General features: G+C 38.8%; 1 long non-coding RNA gene across 2 annotated transcripts in view; it reads right to left on the reverse strand.

The window, feature by feature from the left end:
* Window positions 1-311: 311 nt before the first annotated feature.
* The window catches only part of LOC130915733 (uncharacterized), a 42,739-nt gene continuing 17,610 nt past the window's right edge, over window positions 312-25,440 (reverse strand). The window contains exons 1-3 of one of the 2 annotated variants that reach the window (XR_009063131.1): window positions 23,352-23,429; window positions 5,435-5,545; window positions 312-1,262 (exon numbers count right to left, since the gene is read on the reverse strand). This is a non-coding gene — a long non-coding RNA (uncharacterized LOC130915733). Of the gene's footprint in view, window positions 1,263-5,434; window positions 5,546-23,351; window positions 23,430-25,440 lie in introns of those variants that run through there. The other variant, XR_009063130.1, reaches the window with a different exon arrangement.

Raw genomic sequence — 25,440 nt, forward strand, 5'->3', positions numbered from 1 at the left:
CCACTTTTCCTGTCGTGTTTTCCATGTCTCCCTTCTCCAACACACCTGAATCAAAATAATCAGGATCATTATCAGGCTTCTGGAGAGGTTGCTGATGACAAAATCATTTGATTGAGGTGTGTTAGGGGAGAGAGACGTGGAAAGCACGACAGGAAAAGTGGCACCGAGGTCCGGATTTAGTGAACCCTGCGATAAAGAATCAAGTCTTTGTTGCTTTTTTGATAAACACTTGGGCCTTCTTACCTAATGTAATTTAATGTTGATCATGATTGTTCATGCAAAGCTAAGTATTCTTTTCTATGTTCTCTAATGCCAGTCACACAAATATCATACCCTTTCTGCTTGTATGAGGATCCTTCTAAATTTCCACAAAAGAGCAAGTTAAGAACTATAAATTTAGGTTAAAGTAATGTGATTCTAGGTTAATGTACTATTCATCTATAGAGGATGTAGAGGTATTGAGAATTGATGTACGTATAGAATAAAGAGCTCCATATTTCTAGGTTATTCACGTTAGAAAGGTTCACATTGATCTCCTTTGTGTTAATATTAATTGCTCATATAACCCATTCCTCAGGGCACTTTACCTTGTGAAACCATGAAGATGGATTGACAATCAGTTTCATTCACTCATATTTATGGCACTCCTTCATTCAGCAGGATAGACTACATGCTGGCGTGAAGAGTGATGGTATCCCTCCACACTCAAAGGTCTCGCTCACAGAGCAATGGTGACACAAAGGTTACTTGGCTGCCCCTGTCACAACAAACATATCTTTGCAAAGGTCAGCCTTCCTTTTAGATATAGTTTATACACTTTCCACAGTGTTTTCATGTTCCGTGAATCCTCACCTAACGTGACGTGACAAGAAGAGGCTGACTGTCGTTGTGATATTGTACAGATGGACGAGTTGGCTGAAGAAAGCAGCAGATTGCAGCACATCAGCATTCTTGTAAAGAAACAGGCGCTTGATTGCTGTGTTATGGGCTGGTGCTCTACAGCTGTCTCAGGGCGGACACCCGTACCTGCTCTCGCATGCCAATAAGACAGCCGTAGCTTCCCCAACTGCTAATCACTGGCTACTTGCCTACTTCCTTCTTCTGAAAGTCAGACTAGCTTTGCAATAGAATGAGCTTTTCTCTTTCACCAACCCCCCCACCTCCCCATTTTCACAGCCCAGTAGGAGACAGATGTGTGCCTTTAAGCGGAGCATCTCTCAGCACCTGGCCTCTTCTTGTGGTCTGTCAAAGAGCTCAGTGGTCTGCAGAGAACAAGGATTGGTAGGTGGGAAATGGACATCAGGCGGCATTAGGAAAATTTGCACAAACTTATGTTTTACAAGTGATGACACTTCAGAATCAAGGTGAGAATAACAGTTGGAGCAGAAGAGGTACATTGACTATATGACTTACTTTGGGGTACTGTAATAATTATAACGTGTCTTTCTTAAATGTCAATCAGGAATATAATCAAACCTCAGAAAGTGTTTAAATGTTGCATGCAAAAGGAATACACCAAAATCAAATATTTTGTATGCAGATTTACTTGTTCAAGATTTAGATGGAACTGGAAAACACAGACAAGACTGAAAAAGCAGTTTGTGATCTTGCAACCCTCTTTAAAATAAACTGCTGTATTTTAAGCCAAAAAAACTGTTGTGTTCGAAAGAACGATATGTCCATATGTTGCCATAGCAGATTCATGGCACATTAAGCCCCCGAACTATTTTTATTTTGTCCGTTTTACCCTCAAAACCCCCGTTTACAGACTTTGCGCAACCGCTTTTGTTTCAACCCAGCCATAAAACGTTGGTAATTAATTATATTTATTATTCAAAATGTCTGTCATTTTTAGCTTAGAATCATTAATTGATGTCTATTATTTCGTTTCCAAAAAAAAAAAAAAAATTATTCACTCTCATATTTTAAACTTTCAAAGAAATGATGTCACAATGAAAAAAATGGTGTCTGTAAAAAAGTCACGGATATCTACCTCATAACTATCACTTAATTGTATTTTTTTTTCATTACTATCGCATTTTCTCCGATATGTTAGATGATAAATAATCGATCCAAACAAAGAAAAATGCAAAAACAACATTTAAAAGGGTAAATATATGAAAAAGAACATCTCGACCACTCCTTGATGTTTGCGATTCCTGCTTCGCGACCCTTGTTATATTACCATGTTTCACCCATAAGATCCCCCCAAAAATCCATCTGTGGCCATTCACAGCTGTGTCTTGACTAGGGATGGGAATCGAAATCCGATTCCAATTCGGAACCGGTTCCGAGTGTTTCGAGGCCTCGACATCACAATGAAAAAGCCTTAACGATCCCTTTAACGATCCCTAAAGACGCATATTGCGTCGTGACATGTCTTGTTGTCCAGACGCATCAAACTAGTGTGGCGCCAAGAACCACTCGCTTCAAAGTTTGGCTACACTTCACCAGGAAAAAGGGTGAAAATGAAAGGTTACGATAGTTTAGCACGAGCATTGCCGCCGTAAACATAACAATGACAGCACGTAGGTTCGAACGCTCGAGAGTGTGTCTTCACTTCACGAGAAGAAATTACAACAAAGCGACTTGCAGTCATTGCGAGATGGAAATAACTGCATCGGGAGGGAATAGACTGCACTGTCCTCACCGAGATGCTAAGGCTCAGTCCAGGATATACAGCTAGCTAAACTCCCATATGACGATGCAGAAGACGTTGGTATAATAATTTGCTGACTTTATTCAACCCTCACTTGAAACGAAAAATAGAAATGAAACAAATCAATTTCGTCCCCAATAACAAACAGGTTTGCATCAACGTAAATCAGCGATGATTAGCTGCTAACACAGTAATAACAAAAAGTTAGCATGCATTCGCTAGCATTAGCACATCGTTGAAACCACTACACAACTGGATTTAAGTGTCCGATCGCGAGTGGAAACACACAACAACAACACAGAAGATGATACATACAGGCGTTGGCTCTGTAGATGTTTTACAAACATTAACAAAGAACGTAGGCTCGTGGCAGTGTTTCCCTTTCTCACTAACTCGCTTGGATGCGGCATTTCTTCTTCGCGTGTAAGCGCGCTCTTCTTCACGTGAGCGCGCTCTTCTTCGCGTGAGGAAGCGCAAGGGCGCCACCACTTGAGCGTGAAAGCGCCATAAAAACTAAAAGGCATGCATTTCAATATACTGGTAAATAAAAACAGGGGTCCCAAAACTACGGCCCGCGGCTCCATATTTGGTCCGGCCCCCTGAACAATTCCAGAGAGCATTTGGAATTTTTTTTTGTTTTTTTCTCCCTCAGTAGTGTTATTTATTTCCTGGCCTTTTTCAGTGAATAACTCAGAGAGGGTTATTTGGTTATTATCTATTTAATTAATAGTGCTATTATTATTTATTATTATTATATTATATTATTATTTTTATTTTATTTACTTTTGTTCCGTGAAGAATCCACAGAGGGTTATTTGATTGTGGCTTTCTGAAAAACAATATTTTTTTTACATTTACGCACTCCTGCAATCGTCACACTTTTTCTGTTACAAACTGACCCCGGCCTCTCATCAGAGAAGGGAAAAGTTATTTGGCCCTCACAGGAAAAAGTTTGGGGACATTGCCAAAGGCAGAACAACGACCTATATGCCAAAATATACCAATGTTTTTTATTTTTATTAGAAAAATGTTTCAGTAAAATGTTACACATTCTTGTGCATTTGCCACTTATTGCCACAGTTAACATTGAGGCTTTGGGCCTCTTTTGACCTCGTTGTGAGTTTGTAAGGTTGTGACTTCTGATTAAACAAACTTGATGCCAATCAAAATGTTTGTTCTTCTTTTCCCCGAAATTAGAATCGATAAGAGAATCGATAAAGAATCGAATCGTTAAGCAATATCGATAATGGAATCGGAATCGTAAAAATCGTATCAATTCCCATCCCTAGTCTTGACACTCAGTGATACATGCTACATGGAGTTTATGGATCGAAACAAGGTAAGTACGCGATAATATCTCGTTAAAGTCATGGCGTCTTTCTGCTCTCACGTGCTCTCACCTCCAGATAGGGTTTCGCTGTTTAATTTTTTTTTTTTTTTTTTTTAATGCCCACCTGTTCAAAAATTTTCTTCCCCCAGAAAATTGAGATTTTAAGCTTCCAATGATGTATCACACATACATATCGGACAATTTTGAAAGTTGGCCAAATTGGGGGTCTCAGAGCGGAACTTCAAGTCACTTGAGTGTTTTCCGCCCTACATTTCGTAATATTTATTGTGCCCAATTTAGGAAAAGCAATTAGTATTTTGTATAAAACTCATCAATGAACATGTCAACTGCATGCAGTAGCTTTATAAAATCAGGAGGGGTGAAAAAAAAAAAAAACCCTGCAGAATCAGGCGTTGTGATATACTGTAGAAATGCAGCTCGTTACTGAAGTTCCAGCCCACTTTCTGGTTGGTACCCAACCACTTAACCCGCCTCTTCCTTCATGTAGAGTCACATTTTCCCAGTCAGTATAGATCTATGTCTTTGCATTCATCATGGTTGAACATATTCAAGAGTACTGACAGTTCATTAATTACCACCTCCAAGTTCATTTAGTTTTAACACTGCTCTGTGTGCTACATGCACAAAACGTATGTTCTCTCTCTTTAAACATTCAACGCCCGTTAATTAAACTTGCTAATCTTTCCCCGGCAGTGGCATCATGTACCTCACTGATTGGATTAATTGTGTAAAGATGTTTCTGCAGTAAACCATCAAATTAATGAAGGTGTTTTCTTTATGCTTGGTTTGCTTGGGTTAGCCCAAAGAGAGATTGGCAATGCGTTTGAGCAATGCAGCAATGTGATGATTTGAGTGTGTGATTACTCTGTGACTTCATGCCCAGCATCTGGCAACCAACTGGAAACATAGCCAGTCTTCCGAGTGAACCATTATCCGCATCCGTTCATTAGGCCGTTTCCTCTTAAATTCACACACGCAGTCACAAACTCTCTATCCAGCAATGTCTTGTCTCTGCGACCATTGACAAAGTCATTCAAATGATTCTCTGCAGGAAGATGACTGTGCCCAGATTAGGGAAATGAAAAGCCATTACATGAAATATTTGCAACTGGCACAAAGGTGTCGTTTTCCTGCTGTGATAATATCTAGTAAAGTAATGACAAAAATGGTATTTTCTTTCAACGCAGCACAAACTATGATCCATTCCTGTTTCAATTGAACCCCTGCACTCACATTTAGACTGTAATCAGGCATGCGTATTGTAAATCATTTTGGGAGCGTGTAAAATTATTGGGCCTAATTACTAGCAGATGGAGTGCTTTATGTGCACTCGGGGTGGCTACAGAGGGTGCTGTGTGAACAAGGATAATTAGAAAGTTGAACCCCATTGTTGTTAATTAGCATGAATCCAATCATTTAATTACCTTGATTCAGTTGAGGATTGTAGCTCAGGCAGAAATCCAGAGTGCGCTCCTGGAGGTGTTGCTGGATGGAGCCAAGCGGTGGCTGGACATGATGCAACAGGTTCTCCCCTGCTGAAATATGAACCCAAATTAATCATCAGACTACACCTCTGTATGATTAGACTTAACGACCCAAACCCCAAGGTCTATTAGTGAACTCGGCGGGGGGTAGTTGTACTGAGATACAAATTCAGAGTAAATGCAATTAGAGAAGATAGGAAACTGTGGTGTTGACATATTTTGTGGCCTTGTTCTGACAGGGACCTCCCAAGAGCCATATGCTTGAGTTTAAGGCAATTTGACATCCTGCGGAACATACCCGTGGATGGATTCTGATAAAACAGGTAGGGGGTGGTCACAGTCATACCTTTACATGCACCCTAATCTTGAAATGTGGAAAATATCAGCCCTCTCTTGACCCATTTTACGCATGAAATAAGATTTTGAGGAACGCACTGTACTGGAGGAAAAACACCCAACCAAGTTGACAAGATGTCAATCATTGCCATGCATCCGCAGGCACATTTTGTCTTTCAAAAATGACCCTATCTGAAATGAGGTTTGAAAAAATTCAGTCGTTCCCTAATAAAATCCCGATTATTTATTTTTTATATATGTATAACAAAACTTAAAATAGCGATAAAATTCTCAGATTTTATGCTAGATCACCAAAAAAAAAAAAAAAACCCAAAAGCAGAGAAAGTCGCCTATATTTTCAGGATCAATAGCAATATTTAAAGAGCATATGACAGGAGAAAAAAAGTCTTAAATAGCATTATTATGTGAATTAGAATCATATTTTGAGACGATTCGACTATATACAACAATTTAGCCAAGCGCAGATGACGAGAAATGAGTCTTTTAATCAGCCGGTTAGCCACGCCTACCATTATTGGGGTTTTTCGTCCCTAACAGCTGGATGACGTCAGCGGGAGACTGGGCTCATCGGTTTTACTATTCAGCCCATTGAGGGGGAATTATTCAGAACGAAGAAAACGCGACAAAGAGAGCCCCAAAATGTCGTTGTTTCATTCTCTCTACTTCAATATTTTTACAGGATATTCTTTTTATCCAACTATTTTTCCCCAATAGCTAAATAAATGGCTTGAGAAGGACCACTCAGCCCGTCGAGGGGGAACTATTCACAACAAGGAAAACTCGACGAAGAGAGCTGCAAAATGTCATTGTTTCTGTCTCCTTACTTCAATATTTTTACAGGATATTGTTTTTACCCAAGTATTTTCCCCAATTGCTAAATAAATGGCATGGTCATGACAAATAACAGTCTTGTGCTAAATGGAATATGAAACAATAAAAATGCACTTATTCAGGACGACATGGCAAAATTACTCCATAATGGTCATAACTGTTGACTTCACCTTTACTGTCGCACCTCCCGAATGATATTTTATGACACCCAAATCGGACATATGTCATTTCCCTTCCCCAGCTTCAGAGAATGTAAACAAACCAAGAGGCGTGACAGCTAGCCGACATGCTAACCCGAACCGAGTGATGTTTTTAAAGTCTTCGAAGCGGAAAATCACACTTAACTAGCCCAGATTATTTGACATGATGACTGGGTTGTCGATTGTCTTCGCCGGAGAGCAATTTACAGCTCGTTCCCCGGAGGAGGGTGGCTGCAGTTGCTGTGCATCTAACGTGCAGCTAATGTGCATGAGGAGAACTTTTTATATGCCTATCAATGATCAAACATAAGTAGTCCTTAATTTAAAGAACATTTGTAGTGTTTACTTTGTAATCGCTGTATTCGCCGCTATTTTAAACTCAAAGTTGCAATTTCTGATCGGTCGGAAAATTTGACAGAACACCGGGCACATGGGTACAATAAGCTGAATATAGTGCTCTCCCGGCGGGTGGATATGCGACAAGCCGCCGGCCCCAGAACACCGGTGTTGTGCCGAAAAATAGCCGCCCCGCATGCATGTCAGCCACAAAATGCAAGCCACCTACATATTAAAATGATCCCAGTATTTGAGATAATACAAAAGACAATGTTTACTCACTTCCTCGTAAGTCCCATGGTCCCACAGTAGTAGGGCTTGTTTTGGCCAATATCCACCGGTGAATGGGAACCTTTTGAAACCCCCAAAACGCCTCTCCCTCGTACAGCAATATTTTTCTGCAGCCGTTTGGCTGGCGTGATGCGAAAAATAAACGTATTAATCCGCAAAATCAGCTGAATCCTTAGTCCTCATACACAACAGTACGGCTGTATAGTGAAGAGGACGCCTTCATCCGTACACGTCACAGCGCCCTCCTCCTAAATGCAAGACCGAAGCCAGAAGTCACTCATTTTCATGGCGCGGGATTAAAAAAACTAAATAAATATAGCAATCGCTTCCACACACATCCAAGCAGTCCATATCAATCAGGAGCATAAAATACCACGTGTATTATGAAATAAACATGCTTTTTTGTGTCACATGCACTTTAACATCGCCAAACTCAGCTGTAAAATGCACACACATCACAGATAAGATGTTCTCACAGTAAAGGATGCTTAAATGTCAGGGTCAAATAAATAAGACATAACATTCTTAGGACATGCCCCTCAGCAAAATCACATTACTGAACTGCCATTGCAACGTTACGTGCTGATTTTACTCTTGAGACAAAAATGGAACCGGTAGACTGGGCACTGAGTTCTATGGATAGAATATTCTCTACGATGCGGCCTACATCGGCCCAACGCCCATGTCCAGCCACCACCTTCACGTCTGGTTATGTGGAGGATGCCTAGGGTAAATGGAGGCCGCTATGCCTAACGTCCCTCCAGATAGAAGACGCCGAGGACCTGTACATCTTCGGCTCGCTGATGGCTCTTGACTTCCTATTGCTACTTGGTGCTCTCTGGGTTCGTCGCTTCTCGATGAGGATGAAGAAGAAACTCCATGAGATACTGGAGGTTGCTCGTCGCAACGGCGACAAATTGGCACTGTTAATGAAGGAGCAAGCAACGCTAAGTGACGCCGCTGCACGACTGGCCACTAAAATCGATGCGGAGCTGCGTGATCATGAGAGACTCGCTTGGTCAAACTGGGCTAGGGATGATGATGACTAATGTCCTAAACCGGGCAAGGGATGATGACGAGAAATCTCCTACAGGGGATACTACACATGCGAGCCTCCAAAGCACCCCAGGCCTTCCCTCCCTTCACCTACTTGGACATGAACTGAAAAAATACACTCAAATTACTATATGCGAAATTTCCATAGCAATCAATGACTTTTGAACGAAATGTGTTAGACTATGACTGGACTGATACATAACATGCAGCTTGTGCGACCCGGGTGGAAGGGGGTCGGGTTTCCGATAAGCTTCTGCTTTTCCCGTCTTCCTTGTCTTGTCTGTCTTCATCTTGTCTTTCCTTCGGGTAAACAAATTCACACTCTGATAATGTCCATACTCTGAAACTGTTAATGATTTCTTGAGGATTTTTTGTTTATGATGATCCTTTTTTGATGATTTCTTTTATGATGATCTGATGATGATGATGATGACAATGACAATAAATTCAACATACAATATAAGCAAATGGCCAGAAATGGAAAAAGAAGATTGGCGCGCTCATGCATGAACAACTTTCGCTTCCAGTTGTAGTCACTTTTGGGACGATTTCATGCTCTCAGACGCTTTCCATTGATTAGACTTGTAGCCTGTTTTGTGTGTTCGCAACTCGCCAGGCTGAAAGAGCCATAACATTGCAGTTAGTCTGGGAAGCTACTCGTGCCTTCCTTGATTTCACTATCCAAACAAGAACATTTCAGCAAATATGTTCGACAGTTTAAGAAAGCTTCCGGTGGAAAACCAAATATTTTATGCTGTTTTGGGCTTTTTGTGGGCGATGTATCTATGGGAGGCCTACCTTGCATATAGACAGGTTGTCTCTGAAACACCTGCGGACCATAACATTCATCCTACTGAAGGCGATGACCTTCCAGATGAAATCCCTCCAAATGTGGCACCAGCTCTTACAGAGGTCTTGAAGGATTCTGCCGAACACTGTCCAGAATTCCAAAAAGATGTTCTTGAAAACAAGATGCTTGCAGTCTTACCGGTCCAGAGCCGAAAGTCAACTATTTGCAACGCACTCAGACAGACAGAGAATGAGACATATAATGAGAAAAGGAATACAAATCAACAGGCACTCCAGATGGAGTCAGCCCACCAGTCCAACAGCTTAAGGGAGGAAGTGAGGAGGTTTTCTCAGTTCTGCTATGACAGCAACTCTATGGCGTCCCCTCAACGGAGCTTGCAAACATCCTCAGCTCTTGGGGGAAAAACACAACAGAAACCGATACGCAACAAGAAAAAGGAATGTAACAAGGCTGAGTCAAGCCTAATAGATTCTTCACAAGGGATGGCCAGAGCAGATTCTAGTGTTGGGGAGATAAAGCTTGGATCTTGTTAGACCATGTCCCATACAGAAGACCAGGAATAAGAACATACTAACAGGCATTTCAAAGCTAAGTCTCAGCCTAAAATCGCATCACGTATTCCCAAAATGGTTAAATCCAGAGTTGGCAGCCATCAAACATTCAGAAACAACGGAGAATTGTAGTCATTTTTTTCTCCTACCTCTGATGATCATTTCATAGGTCAGAACATTTTTGCCTCAAAACCCAACGAGAATGCCTTACCCGCAGAAGAATGCTTAGGAGAAAAAAGGAAATCCGGAAAGAAAAGTCAAGGGAGAACCTTGATTGCCAGTATGATTTCAATGTTGCCACCTCATGACACAGAGAATGTAAGGTCCAACAATGAGGAAACAGCCAATTTTGGACCTGTAGAGTCAGAGGAACCAAGCCCTCCTAATGGTGGAAGTGAACCACAGATGAACCCTAAGATTTCAGCAAAATCTGGAGGACATTCTAAGTCACGGCACAGACGCACATATGTTATCTCTAAGGCTCATGTCAAACAAAATGCAGAACCGTTGTTGAAAGATAAAGATTCCATCCAGGCTGTAGAAGAATCCTCTGATTGTTCTCTAAGAAATGTCATGGCACCACCAAGATCCTACAAGCGTTCTTTGGTAGCCAGCCAGGATCCAGGAAGCCTTCTAGTGGACCTCTATTGTAGTGTTAACCAAGACAACATGCCTACGTTGCAGCAATTTCCGGGTGCAGATGATGAGTGTCAGAAGCCGAAAAAAGCGAGGCAGGAATTCTCAAGCAGATCTAGACAGAGTAAAGCTGAACACTGTAAAATCTCTGGTGTTAATGCTATGGACAAGAAGAACAAACCACTGCATGGCAATGCTGTTTCTCCTGAACATGAAGAGGTTTGCTTTCTGAATCCCACAGACTCCCATTTATGAGATGAGTTTTCATTTTTGAATGATCCTGATGTCCAACACAATGAAGATGGCAAATTTAATTCAAAATCGAGGTTGAATAAAAATTCTAAAAGGTACCCAAAGACGTCCAGTTTGCCTTCAACAGACAATGGCACCAGTAACCTGGAACAGATTTGGGACATTTCCAATTCGTTAACGCAGGCCCAGCCGCAGTGGTTGAACCGCTCGCTTGCTGACACAGAGCCAGGCTGTTTAACCTGTACTCCCAAGTAACGCACTTGGAGGGGCTTACAAGACAAGACTGCTTTGGTCACACCTGCATCCTCTCCAGCAGAAAGAGTCTTAACATCGCTAGACAACACCATTGCCACACTCGATCAAGAGAACCAAGGGAGGAGCAGGAGGCAGAGAGGTGTGGTCAATTACAAGGAGCCATCCCTGATAAGCAAAATACGGCAAGGTGACAAATTCACAGACACAAAGTTCCTGAATCCGCCAGTCTTTAAAGACAACAAGAGAAAGAGGAAGAAGTAGTCTCAAGCGTCCATTTGCTGACTTAATTTGTACTAGGGCTGTCAAAATTATCGCGTTAACGGGCGCTAATTAATTTTTTCAAAGTAATCACGTTAAAATATTGTGTAATTATTGACATCAACAATGGCGAGCTACTAGTTTATTTTTTGACTGAAAATTTTACAAATTTCATTAAAATTAAAACATTAAGAGGGGTTTTAATACAAAATTTCTATAACTTGTACTAACATTAATATTTTAAGAACTACAAGTCTTTCTATCCATGAATCGCTTTAACAGAATGTTAATGTTAATGCCATCTTGTTGATTTATTGTTATAATAAACAAATACAATACCTATGTACAGTATGTTGAATGTATATATCCGTCTTGTGTCACATCTTTCCATTCCAACAATAATTTACAGAAAAATATGACATATTTTATAGTTGGTTTGAATTGAAATGAATTATGATTAATTAATTTTTAAGCTGTGATTAACTCGATTAAAAATTTAAATCGTTTGACAGCCCTAATTTGTACTTTTTTTTTTATGTCGCCGTCTTTAATGCACTTTTACTAAGTTTAATAAACATGTTTTACTAGTTTATGTCACAAAAAATAAATAAGTAAATAACATACAATATAAGTGTTTGCCCGAAATAGCAACTTTTTTTTTTTTAATTTAGGGAAATTTTGACATAAGTTTTCAACAGCTAACAAATCACTCATTTTTTACAACAGAAAATTAATACTTGAGGAAAGCATGTAGATTAATCTTAATTTTACCCAACAAAAGCAAAATTAACATTTTTCTATACACAATCACAACTTATTTAGGGTTGAATTCCGATGTCACTATTGCGTTAGTCTTCCCGACTTTCTAGCCCTTGTTGTATTTAAATTGAAATGTTACAGAAAATAATTTTGATTTATTTATTGAAGGTAATAGTTATCTTTCTCGCAGACACCATATAACTGTCTACATTAGTCTAACACATTCATTATAGTAAAGCATTTAACCATAGTTTGAGGGACGTCAGTCCATCCCCTTTGACACAGTAAAGTGGATCACCTTATCAGCCCTCGCCTGATAAGCGAAGGAAAGGACGTCAACAACTCTTCGATGGGGTCAGAGCGCTCTCGCCCTACCAAGACAACAACTTTTTGCATCACTCCAGCCAAATGGCAGCAGGCTTTTGTAGCTGCACCAGGGAGAGGTGTGTGAGCCTTTTTGGGTTTCAGAAAGTTTCCGTTCACCCCGAGATTGGCCAAGACTAGTGTGCGACAACTGTGGGACCATTGGACTTACGAGGAAGTGAGTAAACGTTGTGTTTTGTATTATGTCAAACAATGGGATCATGGCACACGTTTTAATACGGAGGTGGCTTGCATTTTGTGGCTGACAATGCTCCTTGTCCACTGAGAATGCCACTTGGCCGACGACTGGCAACTTGTCACCCAACCCCCCGGCCGGAGACAGCTGTACTCGGCTTATTGCACTCCTCATGTGCCCGGTGTGCTGTCAAATTTACAACCCCATCAGAAATTGCAAGTTTGTGTCAAAAATGGCCGCGAATACAGCGATTGCACGGTAAACACTACAAACTTTCTTAAAATCAAGGACTATTTTCTTACGTTTGATCATGTAGAAATGTTCTCCTCAGACACATCCTGCCATGTTAGCTGCACAACAACGGCAGCTGCTCTCGTACGACTCTCTCATTGTTTACGTCTTCGCCGTGTGGTAAAGCATTATTTTACGGCATATTCATGTTGACCATGTGGCAGCTACGCACTCCTCCGATGTCGGCCGGTTTGTCCGGCGGTCATTGTCCAGCTGCTTCCCCGCAAACGAGCCCTCTGCCTGCAGCAGGTGAATGACGAGCTCTAACTTGCTCGCCGTCGGGCGGGTTGCCGATCGGCGAAGACAATCGACAACCCTGCCGCTGTGTGATTTGATCCGGGCTAGTTTTGTGTGATTTTTCGCTTTGAAGACTTTGAAATCAAATCAAATCAAATTTATTTATATAGCCCTTTACAAAACCCGAAAGGTCCCCAAAGTGCTTTACAACAAAGACAAACATGGCTCATAGTAATTAAAAGGCAGGAAAGTATTTACAATAACATTAAGAAAAAAAAGAAAAGAAACAAAACAACGCATCATGATAAAAGTCAAACAAAATAAAACAATAAAACAGATATAATCCGGAAACATTAAAAACCCTTAAGAAATAAAACCAGGGTACATTAATCTGGCGGAAAGGCGAGTCTAAAAAAGTGTGTCTTTAACCGGGATTTAAAAAGGCCTAAATGCGTTGTGGTGCGGATTTCAGGGGGAAGACTATCCCACAACCTGGGGGCAGCAACCGCAAAAGATCGGTCTCCCCACTGTTTGAGTTTGGACTTCGAAACGTGCAAATGAAGTCGGCCAGTAGAACGAAGAGTCCTGCCAGAATTACGGATGGTTAAAATTTCAAGGCATCCGGATTTGTGTGTCAAATCTATCATGCGAATTGACTGTTTTGCTGTGACGACTGGCAAAAGGAAAACTAAAAGGAATTGATGGATTCATCATGGGGTTGCATAAGCTTGAAACTTTTAATCAAATAATAGAAGAGTGTTGTATGTATATTCTGCGACAGGTTTCAAAATTAATAATTATGATTTTAAATACTATGTTTATTAAGACAAATGTTCCCACAGTTATTAGATACATCAATGAAACAAATAATACCCGAAGAAGTAAAATTTAAATGTAGTTTTATTTATTTAATTTAAGGTATTGTTGGGTATTTAGAAGCACGGGACAAGAGAAAAATATCATATTATGGTGTACTCTGGACTTTTGTGGTAATTTTATAATTATTTTCAAGTTTTTTTTTTGTTTTGCCTATTTTATTTAGATTTGGTCTCAGCGTGTTGTAGTATCTTGAATGTGAATTATTTAAAATGTGAACAGTGGACTGTAAAATGGCCTTAATTTCTGAAATGAACCATGTATTACAAGGGCATATGTAGGTTTGCATAGGGACGGTAGGGACAAAACACTACCAACTTTTCAGGTTGCTCAAATTGTCCCCACCAACTTTTAAGCAACCTTATTTGTGTTATATAATGACTTCAGTTATATACCGTAGGTCATTTAGACTGTCTTCCCAATATGTTTTAAATGTTGTAATTGACCCCACCATTACTACTTTTTAAAAATTTTGTTCAGACTTACATGTACCTCTTTTCACTTGCCGAATGCGCCGGTCCATTTTTTCCCTCCTAAACGCACATTTGATTGGCTGATTAATTGCGCCACCCCCCAACCACCACGCATTAGATATTAGAGATATTAGAAGTTGTTTTTTTTCCCCAGCCAGCAGCAGCCACTGTAAGAAATGTAAAAATACGTCAATGTTGTGGAAGTGGGGACCACACCAATAATTTTGCTACTGAAAGTCTGACCTGCATCTGCATTAGCAAAACATTAAACTGTGCGAACTTGCTAATCTGCAAAACTCGAGTAGGAAGCTGCTTAGAGAGAAGTGTATGTGTTTTCTACTGTTAACGTTAGATTAACTGTGAGAAATGTAGTGAACCGAGGTTTACCCCCTTCTCCCCAATTATACTTTTTATTTAATTGATGTGGTCTTAAAGCAGCTTACAGAGGAGCTTTCATTTTTGTTGTTGAGTTTGGCTGCGCCTGTGGACAAAAGCAATCGTATTTTACCTGAAGGACAGCTCCATTTGTGTTTATTTTTGTTATTCCCTGACAAAGTTTTTTCAGTTATATTTGATTTCTTTATTTAGACAATGCTGAGGGGTCTTCAGACAAATGTTTATTTTTTTGAATTCCTGGATAGTTAAGAGATGATTAGTAAACTTGTATTTATTGTGTATGTCAGTATAATTTAAGTTATGCTCAAATAATGCAATTTAAATTTGCTCATAAAATCCGGACATGTTTTCTGGAAGTTTTCAAAATGTTTCTTTAATAGTTTTAGAAAACAAAATTTTAATTGAACCGTGTAGGCTGAACCAATACACATAAAAGTTAGTATAAGTCAATACAGATTTATTTTGCACTGATCATTATGAATGTCCCGTCCACAGCAAAAAGTGTACCTGCAGGTTATGCCATATTGCCCCTACCACAATGTTGAGACCAAACCTACGCCCTTGATGTATTATATTTTAAACAGGACCGTACTGCACCTGGCGATGTTCTGAAAATCTGTAGTTTGTGAATTCCCCTGTAGGAGGTGCTCGAGGAGATGGAAACCAAATCAAAGCGCTCCACATGGAATTTTTCCTTTTACTGCTTTTGAAATGAACATGTTTTGTTTTGGGGTAAACACATCAGAGTGATATAGTTTGATTTAATTATGATATGTTTAATGGTTTACATCCCGCTTTCTTTGTTTTGATTAACTCCATTTAACTGCAACAAATTCTAGAAGTTGTGTATTGTTTTTTATGGCCTCAATCTGATAAAACTGCTGCATTAGCATTTTACATCCTGTCTTTCTATGCATTTATGGCACCCATTTGCAATACGGCGGAGTAGTATTCTTCATTTATTTCTATTGATCTACCCGCTGTTTTGTTGTTACACTGCACCAGACGTGTTGCTGAGATGAATCACTGCTACCTATGGCTGCTAGCACAATTCTGCCACTGACAGAAGGGATAATTCCTTGTGGATCAAATAAATACAGATGTGGAGTAATTAGTTGTATTCCCAAGGAGCTCATTGCTAGCACACATTAAAGAAGTGAAGGATAGGATGGGCTTCCCATCGGCAGCTTTTATCAATTCAACCTGCTGGAAAACAAGAGTGGTCAAACGCCTGCTGGCTATTACAATAATAGATCTGTTGTGTGTGTATACAGTGATAAATCAGGTCAAGAAACAACCCTGGCAAAGAAACTTTGTAGCTGCGGTAATCTTTCTTTCCGAACAGGTAAATTAAAAGCCCACATTATTTGAACATGCCACTGACGGTGACGTACACCCAATATATTTGAACTAAAAGGCTTGAAAATGAATACTTTAGTCGTGTTTTGGTGCCATTCTAGGCGATAGACATCCAATTCATTTTGAATGAGAGAGGCAGGCGGCAAATGATTGATTGGGCGTCTATCGTCGTCAACGGTAGGGAATGAGCAAAACGCTTGTTTTAGAGAGAAACAAGAAATAAGATGATAACATGGAAGTTTTTCAAAGCTGCAATCAAAATTAAGCATAAGAAAATACCGGACTATAAAGCACACAAGGTTATAAAGTGACCCATCAATGAACGAGGATATTTTCATACTTCAGGCGCACCTGACCATTGCATTACTGCATTTGTCATTTGTTCTTTCTTGTTTAACATTATTATTATTGTTTTATGCATTATGGTAGTTTGTTTATTATTATTATTATTATTTTTTTTTTTTATTCATATGATGAATGAACAATGAATGTGTGTCCGTAGCATATCCATGAAGTAGTATAATACAGTATTCTCCTACAAAAGAGGTTCAAAGTCAATTTTGGGTAAGAAATTAAAAATTTTAAGTGTGCCGTATATACTGAAAAATACAGTATAAGGCAAGTTTCAGATCCATGCATTTGTGCCTAAATGAATGATTTTAAGTATGACATTGTTTTATAGAAGACACACAAATGAATGAATGAATGAAGCTTTTTTATTTTGAGCATGCACAAGGAAACAGAAATACAGTATAACTCACAATAATTATTTGCGCTCGAAAGGGAGTAGGAAGAAAAAAAACTTATTTAACCCCACCCTCATCTCATCGTCCAGCATATTTCGTGGGTTACTCTTGTCCTTCGACTTTAAATTCACACAAGGAAGAGATTGAGAGAAACTAAAAACAAGAAAACAAACAAAAAACTAAACCAATACACAACCAACTAGACCAACAAATAGTTGGCTCATTAATAATAATTTTCATTATACACACACACCAATTCTGCAAGAACAGCAACACAAATTTTCAGTAAATGTCATTCTATTGTGACAAGACCATATCTTTAAACAACAATTGAATTTTTGGGGATATTTTGACAGTACTTGTCAAATTTTAATCCACAGTTTCAATCCACATACAGAGACAAAAATAGTAGATTAGATGGCAGTAATTCATTACGATATATGCTATAAACAACATTATAGATATATATATAATATTTGACAATATCTTCCATTTTAAATAGTTTGGAGTGAGCAAATAGATGATGAGTGTGATCAAGAAATCCAACTTTATATATAATCCGAACCGCTCGTTTCTGCAATGTGACTAATGGATTCATGCCAGATTTATAACTGTTTCCCCATACTTCAATACAATTTGTAAGATATGGGAGCATCAGCAGGGGTGAAAGTGGTTAGAATTTCTTGCCGGAACTCACCGACGTGAAGGTCGCCACGGAGCCAGAAATTGTATGTATGTATGTATGTATGTATTTATTTTAGGGCTGTCAAACGATTAAAATTTTTAATCGAGTTAATTACAGCTTAAAAATTAATTAATCGTTATTAATCGCAATTAATCGCAATTCAAACCATCTATAAAATATGCCATTTTTCTGTAAATTATATATATATTCTGTAAAATAAATTGTTGGAATGGAAAGATAAGACACAAGATGGATATATACAGTGGGGAGAACAAGTACACTGTACATTCAACATACGGTACATAAGGACTGTAGTGGGCATTTCACTCTACTGTCATTTAAATCTGTTTATGCTGTCCTCACTCCGAAGTGTCTACTTTTTCCAAAGCTAGACAGCTAGTGAACGACGCCTTAATAATCAGACTTCTTCCTTTTTCATCTGATTTATTAATAAAATAGCCTCAAACCATTGTCCTCTTTAGACCGTCATAAAACTACAAAAATAAAAGTACACAAGCATTGCATTAGCAACAACGTTAGCTTAGCACGCTATACAGGTTCACTAAACATAAACAAAAAGCGTCTCATACAAAAAATAGAACATTTCGCTTACTAACATAATATGTACATTCTTTACAACAACCATACTTACGGACAAATCTTGTCCAAGGATCATATAAGCGCAACATTACAACGTAGGCGTCAGCCCGAGACGTCATGCAGCCATACTGAACTGGCAAGAAAAAAATAAACCATGTCGCAAAGCGACCACAAGAGTTCGCTGTTAGACAGCACAAAAAGCCTTGCTGTAAACTTACCAAAAGGCAGAACACTGTCTGAGCGGGACATGTGCGTTAATTGCGTCAAATATTTTAACGTTATTAATTTAAAAAATGAATTACCGCGTGTTAACGCGATAATTTTGACAGCCCTCATTTATTTATTTATTTTGGGGTAGAGCTACTGAAATGCAAAGAAAACTCTTTTTGGTCAGTTATTTCTATAACATATACAAAAACTGATTTTCATTCAAAATTATATTTTTTCAATGATTTGCAAAATAAAAGTTAACGAAAACAACTATAACCCCAGCCTCCATCTCCTAATTTTTATATTCCCTCATTTCCTCACATACTAAATGCCAAATCTCAATTTGAACTACTTAAGAACATAAGATGTATATTAAAATTGAAGATAATGTAAACATTTAATTTTGTTGTGTTTTTTTAATAATAAAGATATAAGTAACATACATTCAGAAAAATAAGTACAAATGACTATGGAATATATTTTGAAGATCGCGCAAAAATGGACTTTTTTAAATCAAAAGGAAAGGAATAAGTAGCCTAACATAAATGAACGAATATAAGTCCAAAGCGCATATTAACAGATTTGATCCATTTTCTGTTGCATTGGCCTTTTTTTTTTTTTTTTTTTGCTGTTTCAGAAAACATGCACATTTGAACCAATCAGAGCTAACTATCTCTGGTGATTACATGTTAGTATGTCAGCCAATTGAACCGATAAATGTGTGCAGGCGTTTTGCTTTGCTGCATGCATTCGCACATTAACGTGACTCGTCATCGTCAAACTCAGATAACTGCAGCAGCTGGGGAAGCCTCCATGCCGTCCATGGAATAAAATAGATTATAAATATCGGTGGAAACGGTTTGCGCTACACAAGCACTTTATTATGCTTGTTGTTAACACTTGTGTATATAAATGTGATTGCTGTAGATTATTTTCTTCTTGGAGAGGAAATGCATTTGTAGCAGCTATGTATTTTTTAATTTTTTTTTTTACATTTTGACAATTGCTTTCATATTTTCGGAATCAAAACCCCATATACTGGAACAACTTTCCGGCCCTGAATCTTATACCGGAACTGCGTTCCAGCCCTGAATCTTATACCGGAACTGCGTTCCTGACCGTTCCCGCCCACTTTCACACCTGAGCACCAGGGAATAGTATAAAGTGCGGCATGCACTATCATCAAGGTGTAATTTAACTTTATTTTTTAGTGAGAGGCTTTTTGAGATTTTGGTTTTAATGAATAACAGTGTAGTGCATTTTTTTTACCCCTGCATCAATGAGGGTTGAGCTACTTAAAGTTAACATATTAGCAAGTAGATAAACAGCATATGACATTACGAGAACAGCTGGATATTGAAATGCCGGTGGTACTCATTGTCAGGATTAGGGAGCTCAAAAGTATACTGGATTTACTTTGGCTGTTAAATGCAACAGAGTAGGTTGCAATAGAGTTCGAAGGGCATTACAATTCTTTTGCTTGTAGGTCTACTCGTCAGTAATAATTTGCATGGCTATGTTAGCGCATGGAGGTCTAAAACTTTATTGTAATTGTAGAAAAAAAACAAAAACATTACGATTTGTTTTCCATAGCAAGTTAAACACAAAGCCAGTCCAAACAAATAAAGCGTGTTTAATGATTTCTAAACTATTCATTCACTACAGTTGTAAGCTGTGCAGAAGCCGCTGGCTCTTATGTCTCATATGCTTACAAATAGCCTTTGATTTTCTGTCACGTGTTAATTACCGCCTTTTGCCATTTAACGGGGAGCTTTGTGTAAACTATTTACAGCCTAATGACTGTGAGCTTGAAGCGCAACCATTTGACTTTTTTTTTTATTCCTTTTGAAAGGAGGAGCATTCATCTCCAAATTCTTGTTCTCAGATTTTGTTCCTAATAGCTCGTCTCCTCATTCATGGCGTATGTGCGGCACGGGGATGTAATTGTTGTGGCATCGGAGTTGTTAATTATGGTAGAGAGAGGCCGAGCCGCCGCCAAGGTACATAATGGCGGCAGAGGCATTGCGGCGGCGTAAATGGGGTTTGTTTCACCAGCTGGGGTCCCATGGAGAGGGAAGAGTGCCGAGGCCCCCCAAGTGTAGGCCCACAGCCTCGGGGCCTTGGGGCCATATGGACACAACACTTAAACTGGCCTTTATTCTAAACCTCGCTCTTTTAATCAAAGCAAAGCCCACATCCTGCGTTCCGCATTGCCTGAATCTTTTTTATCACGGTGACATTGTTTTCCCATAAAATACATTAATCGCTTTAATGCTTTACGATGGCCTTCTGCTCTTCTGCCAGTTAATATTCTGGATCGCAATTTGGTATGAGTGGGAAGATTATAAAGGTTCAAACAAACAAGCATGAATATTTGATCTGTTCACAGTATAAAGTGTAGATGAATGTGTTGCTGTTTATTTTGAGATACAACTCTCATTAGCTGGGCACTCAGCCCAAACAGACATAATAACACAGATTCTGAACATATTCATTATTAGGGAAAGACAATTATTAGTCTCATAAAATAATAGTGATACATTTTTCATGAAAAACAAATGATTTCAAATGAATATTTAAAATTCGAAATTTGGATTTTTCCAAAATATTGTTCATTAAAAAGAGATAATTAAATTGCATATTAAACAAATACATTCCGTGAGAAGGCAAATTTCTTTAGGGGGAACATTATTTGCATAAGCTTACAGAGACACATTAGTTTACATGTTACTTATTGAAGCAAAGCATGAGGAAGCTGACTCTTGCTAAGAAAATGTAAGCTTTTAGAATAAACCAAAAAATCCTTTCCCCTGTAGCTCTGCACAACAACGCCTATAAAGGTGCAACCAAGAGGAAGAGGAGGGAAAAGGATGAAGAGGTACAGCAGGAGGGGGGGTGCCCCACAGCCTCGGGCTTGATGTTTGAGCCTTCCGAAAAGCCCCGGGGCCTGTTTGAGCTTTTACACACACAAAGAGGTTAAAGACATGTAGATCTGCAGCCATGCAATGCCTGAAGGGGGCCATACACTCTTAAGCACTCTCACAGCTTGCATATGGATCATTAGGCACAAGAGGGTAAAAATTACACCTAATAGCATCAACAGATGGAGGCCTTCTTTTTTTGTCACAAACAAATCTTAAACAATACCTTATTTTGGTTAGGCTTGTAATTTGAAAAGCATTGCCACTATAAAAAGGAAAAGTCAAAAAGAGGTTGTCTAAGTCTATCAAAGACGTTATTTTTTTAATCACTTCAAGTGAAACATTTTGGATCTTGCTCACTTTTGGAACACATCCAAATAAAGTCTACACACCACAGCTAAAACACCAGGTTTTTATCATTACATTTCAAGAGTAAGCATTTCAAAACCTATTCTAACAGTGACCTAACCCCTTCTTGCCAAATGTATCACATTTGATACACTTAGAATTTCATGATTTTGAGACTAATTCAGAATTTTGAAATGTCTTTTCTCAAAAAGACATAATGGATGCAAGTCAACTCATGCTTCTGCAGGTTTCATGAGGGAAAAAAAAAAAAACAGGATTTAGCAAGGGTTATAGATATTAGAGCGCTTATTAGACATATGATTTTTTTTTCTTTTTTACCAATTTTAAAAAAAGGTTTCAGTCAGACCTTATTTTTCAAATTTTGTGATCGACAATTGCTTCATATTGCAGGCATTAAAGAAAAAAACAAAATATTTTTTTGCAGATTCTTAATACATTATGAAAGATGAGATACAGAATGGAAGTGAAGATTGTCATCGAGTGGAGAAAATATAGCACACAAATGACTAGCATAATTGAACACCACTCCAAAATTTATGAAAAGACAGTTTAGTACAAAATCTAGAGTTGACCTCTTCCGAATACACGTGAGAAAATGTCTTTCAGCCCATTTAAACCAATTTTGAACTTTTTAGCCATAATTCGAAAAGCAATGTTTGGCACAAACTGCACGGAAAAGCATGGTTGTGGCAACATCTGCTAAGGAGATTGCCCCCCGCCCCTTTCACCTGGAACTGGACTCTTGTGAAATGCGAAGGGTTCCAGCTACCCATCAATGCTGCAACCAAACCTTCAAACTGCTGCTGAAGTGAAAGCAAAACTATCTCAGACAAAAGCAAAACTTAAATTTGTAGTAAATTAGAGGCATCACATTATTCCAGTTTATTTTTAGTTCTTAAAAGATAAACGTTACTATGAGTTAAAATAATTTGATATTGAAACCCCTCTTGATGTTTTCGTTTTTATAAAATTTGTAAAATTATTAACTAGTAAGTTGACGTTTTTGTTGACGTTGCAGGGTGGTTACGATGCTGGGCTTCCAGAGTATGACTCTAGCGACATAAACATGTCATCTGTTCAACCCTTTCAATTTGAACCCGAGAGGAACATTAATAAACATGACAGCACTGTCGATATTTCACAAAACGAGCAGCAAAACAAAATGAACATGAAAGACAGGATGAGATGAGATGAAAGTAGGAAAAAAAAAAAAAACTGGTGTTCTGCTAAAATTTGCTACAAAGGCGAAACATCCACAAGAGGCGAATTTGACACCCAAAGTACTACCGTGCGCTTTCAGCTTTTGTTTGGACGCATACAGAAAGAATATACTAAAAATGCTTTAAGAAAATACTTAAAAGGAGTAATATCAAATAAGGATGGCTTAAATATGCTACGTGACTAATGTGGTCAACAATCTGCTTTAAACTACGACAAGAAAACACAATGCTTAAAAGTATGAGAAGGGAAACACATGCAAAAAGTATTTCGGGGCAATGAAAAGGTAACACATGACTCAATAAAAACACAAATAGTAAGTACTCGCTGCTTTGAACTGATGTGCCGATGTGTTGAACATCTCGTCACATAGAAGGAATTGGAGTTACCCGTTAGTGTTCATGTCGTGACCGTGACAATCTACGTCATCACCCCGAGCCTCCATTGCGAGCATAAAAAATGGCGCCATCCATAGGTCAAAACATGTATTAATTGTTAGCGATTTTTAAACCAATGCCAATATTTTATGTGTTTGTAATAACATATATTGATAAAAAAGAACAAGTGTAGCTTAATAGATCCTATTGGTCTTTAAGTCTGAGGTTTCCTTTAAAAAAAAAAAAAAAAGAAAAAAAGAAAAGTAATCCATGCTTTTGATCTGACAGTGAAAATATCCATCGTTTTATGTTTTATTTCATTTTGAAAAAAATATGAATTTTGTTATTTTTCACTTATCATTTTGACATTTTACCCAATTTCCCAATGCAAATTCCCAATGCATTATATACCAAATTAGCGAAATTCAATTGGGTACATATTTAAATAAAAATTCTAATTCATTTTCTTCTCTTTTCCAATAACGTCTATCTTAAAATAATGGGTGTGTCTTCAATTTTTGCCCCAAATCTGCTAAAATATTCTATATTATGTACAGTCCTGGCAAAAGTCCAGACCATGATTTGGCCACCACCAAACTTCACTGTTTTCTGAGTAAATCTCGGATCCATGCGGGCTCCAGTAGGTCTCCTGCAATATTTGCGGCAACTGTGGTGTAATTCAATGGAAGATTCATCTGAAAAATCCACCTTTTGCCACAAAACAGTGAAGTTTGGTGGTGGCAAAATCATGGTCTGGGGTTACATCCAGTATGGGGGTGTGCGAGAGATCTGCAGGGTGGATGAATAAATAGTCTGAAATATCAACATATCTTAGCTGCCTCTATATTCCTAACCATAAAAAGGGACAAACTCTGCAGCAGGATGGTGCTCCATCGCATACTTCGATCTCTACCTCAGAGTTCCTCAAGGCAAAGAAGATCAAGATCCTCAAGGACTGGCCAGTCCAGTCACCAGACATGAACAGGATGAAAGAGGAAGCATGGAAGACGACACCCAAGAATGTTGATGAACTCTGGGAGGTATGCAAGACTGCTGTCTTTGATGTTCCTGATGAAGTGTATGAATCCTTGCCGAACCGCATGGATGCAGTCCTTCAAGCCCATGGAAGTCATACCAAATATTAAATTTGGATCTCACAGCACCACTACTTCATTCGCTTTTGTTATGCAACATATTTTTGTATTTGAAGTACATTTTTTGTTCAATTTTCACACTACTTTGTGTTTGCCTGGTACACCAGACTTACCGCTGTTCCAGCTATTGAGTCTGGCCACCATTCAGCGAATACAATTTCCAGGGCAGAGCAAGCCACAGCAAACAGACAGCGGAGTGGACCAATCAGCGACGGGCAGACGTGACGTTAGTAAAACGATGAGGGCAGGACAAGGGACTTGCGCGCGGAAGTAAACATACGAAGAGAGCGGAGTTTATTCAACATGGCTAGCGCGAGACAGACTGTTGTCAATGACTCGTGTTGATGTGTTTTTGGTAATTTAAAACTGATTTTACCGTGGATTGGAACATATTCTCGGCTCTCCTGTTCACCATTTGTGTTGTTGTGGAGACGATTTCCGACGCGCAAGAGTGACGTTGCTCGTTAAGAACACGGCATGCAAATAAACGAATCTGATTTGTCGATTGACTTTGTACCTGCTCGAGAGGCCGACAATGGGCTGGTTCCCAGACTTTTCTCTCAGTGTTTGAAAAATACAGGGAGAACAGTCTGGCCGTGCCAGGCAAACTTTCTGTAGGCGACAAAATTTTTGTCTTGCCAAAATTTGACCTTTATGTCTTCATTAAATGATGAATCTTTTTTCAGTGAAACAAATATATTTTTGTACATTCAACATCATTTGGGAGGGTCTTAGCTTTCATATGAGCCATTTCTGAAACCAATTGAATTATTAAAAGTTAGGTTATTAGCAATTGTTTCTACAAAATGGATAAGCGACAAGACTTTTGTCAGGGACTGTACTTGACATGCATCACATCACGAGAGCGTACAATAAATTAAA

Source organism: Corythoichthys intestinalis, chromosome 5, assembly GCF_030265065.1.
Source record: "Corythoichthys intestinalis isolate RoL2023-P3 chromosome 5, ASM3026506v1, whole genome shotgun sequence".
Lineage (NCBI taxonomy): Eukaryota > Metazoa > Chordata > Actinopteri > Syngnathiformes > Syngnathidae > Corythoichthys > Corythoichthys intestinalis.